The following is a 9342-nucleotide window of genomic DNA, read 5'->3' as shown; positions in this document are numbered from 1 at the left end:
TAACATCAAAAATATTTGTAGTTACCATTTGCATTCAAGGTAGTAGGTATGATCAAAAAACATTGTTATATTGTTTACTTAACATAATATTGATATAACCGTAACATTATATTGATTAGCATCTAAAAAATTGAATGAATATGTGCTTTATGTTAATGTTACTTGCGAGTAGGTATTTACGTATAGATAGGCTAGGTAGCTGCCGAGTTTATCCAGGTTTTCAAGAGCGGGTATAATGTAGAGCCTAATAAGCAGTTTTGATCCTTGGATAAAATGTCATTACTGGTAAACTACCTTTGGTTAAAGAGCTTCGATCACGCCTACCTCCGCGTTTATGGAAATTGTTTTATTTTGTAAATGAAAAGACATTCCATTACGATCTCAGCGATAACGCAGCATCACAGCCTAGAGTCAAATGCAAGAGCAAAAAATAGTAAGCTAAGCGAAGATCTACGATATTTATAAGGCCGTTTAAAAATTAAGTAAGTGGCCACGACCAAAGCCTCGTAAACATTAGGACAAGACGTCATATTATCTTTAATGTCATTTAACGTTTTTAGGGTTCCGTACGCAAAGGGTGTAAACCCCTGGAGCCCTATTAATATCACTCTGCTGTCTGTCTGTCTATCCGCGTGTCACTGGTCCCTAGCTCATAGACGAAATGAGTTACAAACCGAAATGGAGGGCCGTCAAAGTTGTCAGTTTCAGATCATTTTTGTTACGGGAGCTATCTCAAAAACAAAAGTAGTTAGAAATATGACATATCGGCATATTATGTATCATATACTGCATTCAAACAACAAATACTGAAAACAACGATTTATATAATAGTTTGTAAGCTGTGGTCAAAACAAACATTTTTTTTGGGTTTTTCTTTCACGTTTTATTGCGATGTTCTAAATCCGAAAAGAAAATATTTCATACACCCAAAATAATATGATGATCATAATTATGTACGGAACCCTTAGAGGCCTGACTCGCTCTAGACCAATTTTAAAGCTTGTTAATGTTAACTAGACGCTGCTGCCTGTTACGCATCGGCTTTTTATTGATCAAAGTAAAAGCTTTTTGAAACAACAATAAACTTATTTATAAAGTAAACTGCCTTGTTTGTCCTGATTTTTCATCACTCATATTATAAACTAGCTTACTCCCGTGACTTTGTCCGATTTGAGCCCGATTCGTCCAGTAGTTTGAGCTGTGCGTTGATAGATCAGTCATCTGTTCCTTTTATAATATTTAGATTTTATTCTAACAGTTTTATTTTTAACTAGATGATGCCCGCGACTTCGTCCGCGTGGATTTAGGTTTTTAAAAATCCCGTGGGAACTCTTTTATTTTCCGGGATAAAAAGTAGCCTGTGGCACTCTTTAGGTCTTTAACATACAAAAAAACACATCGATCTGTTGCTCCGTTCCGCCTAATCACGAAATCTCTTAAAATCTGGAGAGTAGCTTCCTTGTCCGTCAGTCAAGAAACGGTTTTAACAAAATCTCCCATAAGCGGGTGAAATGGAGGCTGTACCAAATTTCATCAAAATCGGTTGAACGGATGGGCTGTGAAAGGCTAGCAGACAGACAGACACACTTTCACATTTATAATATTAGTATGGAATATGGATAATATTTCGTAAACATAATTTTATAGAAACTTTAATATATTTTGCTAGTTTTAGCAGAGGCAAGTTTCAATTACGTTCTCGTGTTCACACTAATAGGACAAAAAGTTAAGTTTTCACTTGAACACATAAAAACGCTTTGCACGGTCTTTAAGAATGTTATATCATTAGGAAAATCGTTTTGTAAGTTTATTTCAGAAAATCCTCAACGCAAAAGATAACTGTGAAGATACTGAAAATCTTAGTCATACTTTTTTAGTTTTTCTCGTGATGTGTGTGAAGGTTAACAATATAGTAGCCGAAATTCCACGAAATCGTACGAAGCTTGTACGAAGTCATTCCCGTTCTCTTGTCTAAAAAGCACTACTAGAATATTATGGAATGCCCTACTAGCTTCCGTGTTCCCCGCCAACTACAAAATTGGCAGCTTTAAATTAATAGTGAACAGGCACCGTCTAGGCAAGCCCGCTCTATCCTTCCTTGCGCTACATCATCATCTTCATCATATACCCTCCTGAACCTCAATAGCTCAACCGGTAAAGGAGTGGACTAAAAACCGAAAGGTCGACGGTTCAAAACCCCGCCCGTTGCACTATTGTCGTACCTACTCCTAGCACAAGCCTGACGCTTAGTTGGAGAGCAAAGGGGTTAGTCATTTAACATGGCTAATATTCTTTTTAAAATATATATATATATTATATATGTGGAGGAAGTCAGAACTCTGAGAAGAGTTGTTTGTTGCTTGCAATACGTGAGATACTGATTAATGGAAAATAACCTTGTTTAATTTTTATTAATTTTAATTTGATTTATCTAATTTTTTTATATGTGTAAAATTTCAATTTCATTACATAATTAGATTAAAAGTCACTAAAGTCGAGGTTGGATCTGGGCAGAGGGCAGCCTTGAGTGGGGTTGCGACGCCATATTGAAAATAAGAAATGGAAGTTTGACAGGCAAACAGGAGATGTTTGGCTAATTTATTATTTCTTTGAAGTGAAAAAGTGAGATGTGTCGAAACGATTATATGAGAGTGTTTATTCCCAAAATTCAGAACAAATAGGTGTCGCAAACCCACGGCTCGGATTCTTATAATACCTGATTATATTTTGTGAAGTGTCAACTGTCAAGACGTCCGCGTCATTTGTTTATAAATTAAATTGTACAAACTATAAAAGACTTTTTGGTGCTTGCTTTCACCCTAATGACGCCCACGAGACCCCAGGCCGACGATGATAACGTCGATGAAAGCGGCCATTCTCTGACATCAGATGCGGGATCGGTGCAGGCACCAAACGAGGAGTGCTCAATCAAGGGGAATGATGGTTGGCACGTTTTATTCGAGGCTCAACAAAAGAGCATGCGACTACTGGTGGAGGCGCTTCGCAATCCGCCAGCTGCGGAAGACAATAATAATATTACGTTGCCCAAATTCCAACCGGATGATGCAGACACTGACGCCCGAGCCTGGCTAGCAACTGCAGATATCTGTTTATCGGATCATGATATACAGGGAAGTAAACTTATTCTTATTCTTAGTAGAGCTATGAAAGGTTCAGCCGCAACATGGTTTTCACAAATAGCTTTCCCTAATATGAAGTGGGCAGAATTTAAAGAAATTTTCCTCTCTCGTTTCGATACGTTAGAGACGTGTGTAGCAACAATTTCAAAAATGTTCATTGGTAAACCGCGAGATGGGGAATGTCTCTCTGCATATGCAAGCCGTCTGTATACTTCACTCATGGCACGATGGGGTAATTTAGACAAAGAGCAAATGGTGGTATCTATCATACTTGCTCACATGGGGCAAATCGAACCACGGTTGCAACGCAATATTTTTTCCGAAGAGATAACTACTCGCAGTAAAATGCAACGTGAACTTATGGCATTTTCGTATCGCAAACGGAGTTATCATGATAATAATATGAGGAGTGCTAATATGATGCAAGATAGCAAGCGTCCTAGGTTAAATCCTGCATCTACAAAATGCTACACTTGTGGAAAATTTGGTCACAAATCATTTGAATGTTTCAGAGGTTCACAAGACAAGCAGCAGACAACTCTGACTTCAGACCGCCCCAACACGGCCGTGGCTTCGTCGAAGCCTTGGATGACATGCTACAAATGTGGAGTTGAGGGTCATGTGGCATCGCGGTGCTCAAAAACGTGGCCAGGTGCAAGCAGCAGCGCGCAACCTGCCACCACATCTAACATAGTGAAACGAGTGGACGTTTGCGATGTCAAACCTGTCACCGGGGTGATCACTCAATTTGGTGAGCAGTTTTCATTTTGCTTTGATTCTGGCGCTGATTGTTCCTTAGTTAAAGAGAGTATCTCACGTAAACTTTTTGGTGAATTCCAACATGCAATCGTTACATTGATAGGGGTAGGAAGATCAAGCGTATTGTGTAGCTCACAAATTTTATCTCAGGTTACTCTGTGTGACTATGACGTACAAATTTTGTTTCACGTTATACCTGACGAATTTCTGAGTAATGATATTCTAATAGGACGTGATTTATTGGCTTTAGGGTTTTCTGTTAACATATCGACTGACAAACTTACTATAGTTAAGAATTCTCCTCTTGTTAATATTTGTGAAGTAGGTAAGGCTGCAACTGACTTCAATGATATAGACACTGACATTCCAGACAATTGTAAACCACAGTTAGTGAAACTTCTCAGCTGCTTTAGGGACTCCTTTGTCGAAGGTACGCCCACTAGTAGAGTGACAACGGGTGAATTAGAAATTAAACTAGTAGACCCTTGCAAAATGGTACAACGACGTCCTTACCATTTGAGCGCTGAAGAACGAGTAATAGTACGCAATAAATGTAGTGAACTATTATCTGCCGGAGTTATTAGACCTAGTAAGTCCCCCTTTTCCAGTCCGATTCTGTTAGTCAAGAAACGCGATGGCACAGATCGAATGTGCATAGATTACAGGGAGTTGAATTCCAATACTGTTCCTGATCGCTACCCCTTACCTTTGATATGTGACCAAGTTCAAAGGTTATCAGGCGCACGTCTTTACTCTTGTCTAGATATGGCTAGCGGTTTCTATCAAATCCCTATAAATGAAGAGTCAATAGAGAAAACCGCTTTTATCACCCCAGATGCTCATTACGAATTTACCACTATGCCGTTTGGCCTACGCAACGCTCCTGCTGTTTATCAGAGAGCAATTAATACAGCCCTAGGAGACCTGGTACATTCTTATGCAATAGTCTACATGGATGACCTAATTATACCTGCAATTAATGTGGAACAAGGCTTGGAAAGATTACGTACGGTGTTAGAAACCCTCAGCAATGCAGGTTTTTCGTTTAATCTGAAAAAATGCGTGTTTCTTAAGAAACAAGTCCAGTTTTTAGGTTACGAAATATCGGAGGGTGAAATTAGACCCAATCCTCGTAAAATAATTGCATTATGTAATTCCTTACCACCACAGACCATTACTCAGTTGAGGCAGTTTTTGGGCTTAGCATCTTATTTCAGACAGTTCGTCAATAACTTCTCAGTTAAAATGGCTCCACTCTATCGTTTGTTATCTAACAATAATAATAATTCTAAAATTAAGTGGACTGCCGAACACGAAAAAATTAGGCAAGATATAATCTCTATATTAACTTCATCCCCAGTGTTAATGCTTTTTGACCCAGATCTACCTATAGAACTGCACACCGACGCTAGTAGTGCGGGGTATGGCGCGATTCTCTTCCAGAGGGCTGAAGGGAAACTACATCCGGTAGAATATTACAGTAAACGAACTACTGATGCAGAGTCTCGATATCACTCCTACGAGTTAGAGACATTAGCAGTTGTTAATTCAGTTAAGCATTTTCGACACTACCTATATGGTAGGGCCTTTACAGTTGTCACTGACTGCAATTCTCTTAAGGCATCCAGAGCTAAAGTAGATTTAACACCCAGAGTACACCGGTGGTGGGCTTTCCTCCAAGCCTTTGATTTCGATATACAGTATAGGGAAGGAAAAAAAATGACTCATGTCGATTTTTTTTCGAGGAATCACCAACCTGAAGCGAACAGTACTATTAGTGATACTCAGAGTTTCAATAAGGTAAATTGCGTAGTACAGAAACGCGTTAATATAGCTGAGTTATCTTCAAACTGGTTACAAGCTGAACAACGACAAGATCCCGAGTGCAATCAAATTATTCATAAACTTGAAAACGATGATCTTGATTTGGAGAGTTGTAGAATTTATGAGCTGCGATCCAATGTTCTCTATAGAAAAATTCAAAGGAATAACCGTAATCTGTGGCTACCAATAGTACCAAGGGCTTTTCGCTGGTCAGTTATAAATCATATTCATGAGTCGCTTGTCCACTTGGGGTGGGATAAAACTTTAGAAAAGGCATACCAACACTATTGGTTCCCTAATATGCCAAAATATGTTAGGAAATTCGTTGAAAATTGTATAACGTGTAAAGTGGCTAAATCAAATAGTGGTAAACAACAAATAGAATTGCATCCCATCCCAAAAGTTAGCATTCCATGGAATACAATCCATATAGATGCCACAGGAAAGCTTAGTGGCAAAAGTGATCTAAAGGAGTACGTTTTTGTGCTTGTAGATGCTTTCACTAAATACGTGTTACTTAGGCATTCACTGAGAATTAACACGGAAAGTGCAATTAACGCTCTTAAGACTACTATATCACTTTTCGGGACACCAGCGCGTATAATAGTGGATCAGGGGCGATGCTTCGCAAATAAGGAGTTCAAAGAGTTTTGTACTAGTCACAATATCCAGCTTCATTTTATAGCAACCGGTTCTTGTCGCGCTAATGGTCAAGTAGAGCGGATAATGAGTACTCTCAAAAACATGTTGACTATTGTAGAGGTTAGTCCAAATAGGTCGTGGCAAGATGCATTGGACGATATTCAGCTGTCTATAAATAGCACGATTCATAGAGTGACGAAAGCGAGTCCACTAGAGTTGTTGATAGGTAGAGTAGGTAGACCTTTAAATTTATTAACTGTAGATGATCATGAAATTGAGGTAAATTTAGAAGAAGTCAGGACGCGAGCTGATAGATTAATAAAAAATAATGCTCGTCTCGATAAGGCGAGATTTGACGAAAACAAGGCTAGAGTAACTTCATTTTCTGTAGGAGATTATGTTTTAATTCAAAATCATGAACGGAATCAAACCAAATTGGAACCTAAATACAAAGGGCCTTATAAAGTCGTAGAAATACTAGACGGTGACAGGTATCACCTTAAGAGTTTGAACTGTAATCGCACTTATAAGTACTCGAGAGATCGTTTACGTCCACTTCCCCAATCCTATGTCCCTACTGAGCTAGACCCCTATTCTTCGAGTGAAAATGATGATGGTAAGATCTTTGTGCTAGTTTATTAATGTCTTGAATGTAAAAAAAAATAAAAAGAAAAAAAAAAAATGTAAGAACAGTTGTGTGTACCCATAGCCGTGGTTATTTAGATGTTTGGACGTTAAGGTTATTTAGAAAAAAAAAAAAAAAAGGATTGTTTAAACGGCGAGGTGGCTGTTCGATTATAAACGGCGAGGTGGCTGTTTTGACCATAAACGGCGAGGTGGCCGTTTACATGATAAAAGGCGAGGTAGCTTAGGCAATTTTGTTGATGATTAGCGAGATGACTGTTTCAATAACAAAGGAGTTAGTATGAAGCGTGATGGTTGTTTATATCAAGTAATTAAAAAAAAAAAAAAAAAAAAAAAAAAAAAAAAAAAAAAAAAAAAAAAAAAAAAAAAAAAATTGAACTTACACGTTTTTACTTTGTCAGGAGTAGCCGAACTGGGTTACCTAAAATTTTGTTTTGTCTTTACAGATAATGATGATCCTCGTCCCTCAACATCACACGAGGACGCGTGAAGCGCCAGGAAGGCCGTGTGGAGGAAGTCAGAACTCTGAGAAGAGTTGTTTGTTGCTTGCAATACGTGAGATACTGATTAATGGAAAATAACCTTGTTTAATTTTTATTAATTTTAATTTGATTTATCTAATTTTTTTATATGTGTAAAATTTCAATTTCATTACATAATTAGATTAAAAGTCACTAAAGTCGAGGTTGGATCTGGGCAGAGGGCAGCCTTGAGTGGGGTTGCGACGCCATATTGAAAATAAGAAATGGAAGTTTGACAGGCAAACAGGAGATGTTTGGCTAATTTATTATTTCTTTGAAGTGAAAAAGTGAGATGTGTCGAAACGATTATATGAGAGTGTTTATTCCCAAAATTCAGAACAAATAGGTGTCGCAAACCCACGGCTCGGATTCTTATAATACCTGATTATATTTTGTGAAGTGTCAACTGTCAAGACGTCCGCGTCATTTGTTTATAAATTAAATTGTACAAACTATAAAAGACTTTTTGGTGCTTGCTTTCACCCTAATGACGCCCACGAGACCCCAGGCCGACGATGATAACGTCGATGAAAGCGGCCATTCTCCGACATATATATATATATATATATATATATTATTATTATTATTATATATATATATATATATATATATATATATATATATAATTCAAATCAAATTCAAATTCAAATTCAAAGTCAAATTCGGTATATATATATATATATATATATATATATATATATATACCGAATTTGACATCTAATACTGTCGATGATACCAATCCACCACACTCAAGTGACTCAAGGCCGATGCTGAACAGGCGCAGCGTCAGCCCATTGTAAGGAAAATGACTGAAAAATTGAAAAAAGTGAGGACATGCCCGGGCAAGATGACTCGGCCTCGAGGCCCGTACCTTGACAGATTTCAGCCTGTTCAGAAGACACCACAACAAAAGTTTGAAATACATATATCAAACTGACTGACATAATATTACCAACGTCCTCGTACAACCAAAACTGCTGGGATTAAATACTTGCTTGAAATTTTTGGAAAAAATGGTTGTTCAGAAAATATGTTATAAAAGCAAAATTGGGGCGGATCAGTAAGTCAATGCATAGAATAATAAGTTTGTACAGTACGCGGCCGAAAGTAATGTACATCGACCTTTAGAAGGAAAAATTTGTAGAGCACTGTCACTGTCGTTGAGACCGACAAAACGTCATATAGGTATGAGTGACAGAGACAACGCTCTACAAAGCCGAAATGACATTCTAAAGGCCGATGTACATCACTTACGGCCGCGTACTGTACCTACTGCTACGCGAACGTAGTTAACGTTTGCAATATGATAACTGACCGTGTGAAGCGAGGTCTCTGAGTCTACTTGAGTGAAATTGCACTTGTCCGTCCGTCCATCTGTCACAGCCTTATGACTTCTCAATTACTGAACGTATAATTACTTCAAATTAAAACATAAGCATGTAATATGTAAACTGATGGCCTTCAGCCGAATATTGCAAATAAAATATAAAAGCTTTATTTCAGTTGAATTCACTACGTGTCAAAAACGGCTACATGTTAGAAATTGAAATTTGTGTATAATTTCAGTTAGGTATATCCTGCACTGGTTGTACAAACATGTTTCATAAACGTATCTTTCCATGTGATAAATCCAAAGTTTATCAAGAAAACTGTACAATATTCGTGCCCTATGTTTCACAAAACGTGCATAGTTCTACTCTACAATTAAATCAGTCTTGGTGTGTAATTGAAGCTAGGAGGTGGCCTAACAATAGGCTACTCGAGTTTCAGGATCTGGTCTGTCTTTCGCAGAGGATGTTATATTCCATTAC

At 37.9% G+C, this 9342-nt stretch overlaps 1 long non-coding RNA gene across 1 annotated transcript; it reads left to right on the top strand.

The window, feature by feature from the left end:
- Positions 1–2902: 2902 nt before the first annotated feature.
- Positions 2903–8087, top strand: LOC138402365 (uncharacterized). Its single transcript, XR_011236763.1, has 2 exons — positions 2903–6981; positions 7457–8087. It is a non-coding gene; the product is annotated as an uncharacterized lncRNA (long non-coding RNA).
- Positions 8088–9342: the final 1255 nt, after the last annotated feature.

This window comes from Maniola hyperantus, chromosome 5, assembly GCF_902806685.2.
Source record: "Maniola hyperantus chromosome 5, iAphHyp1.2, whole genome shotgun sequence".
NCBI classification, from domain to species: domain Eukaryota; kingdom Metazoa; phylum Arthropoda; class Insecta; order Lepidoptera; family Nymphalidae; genus Maniola; species Maniola hyperantus.
The sequence above is the reverse complement of the archived record's forward strand: the minus strand, read 5'-3'. Positions and strand labels throughout refer to the sequence as shown.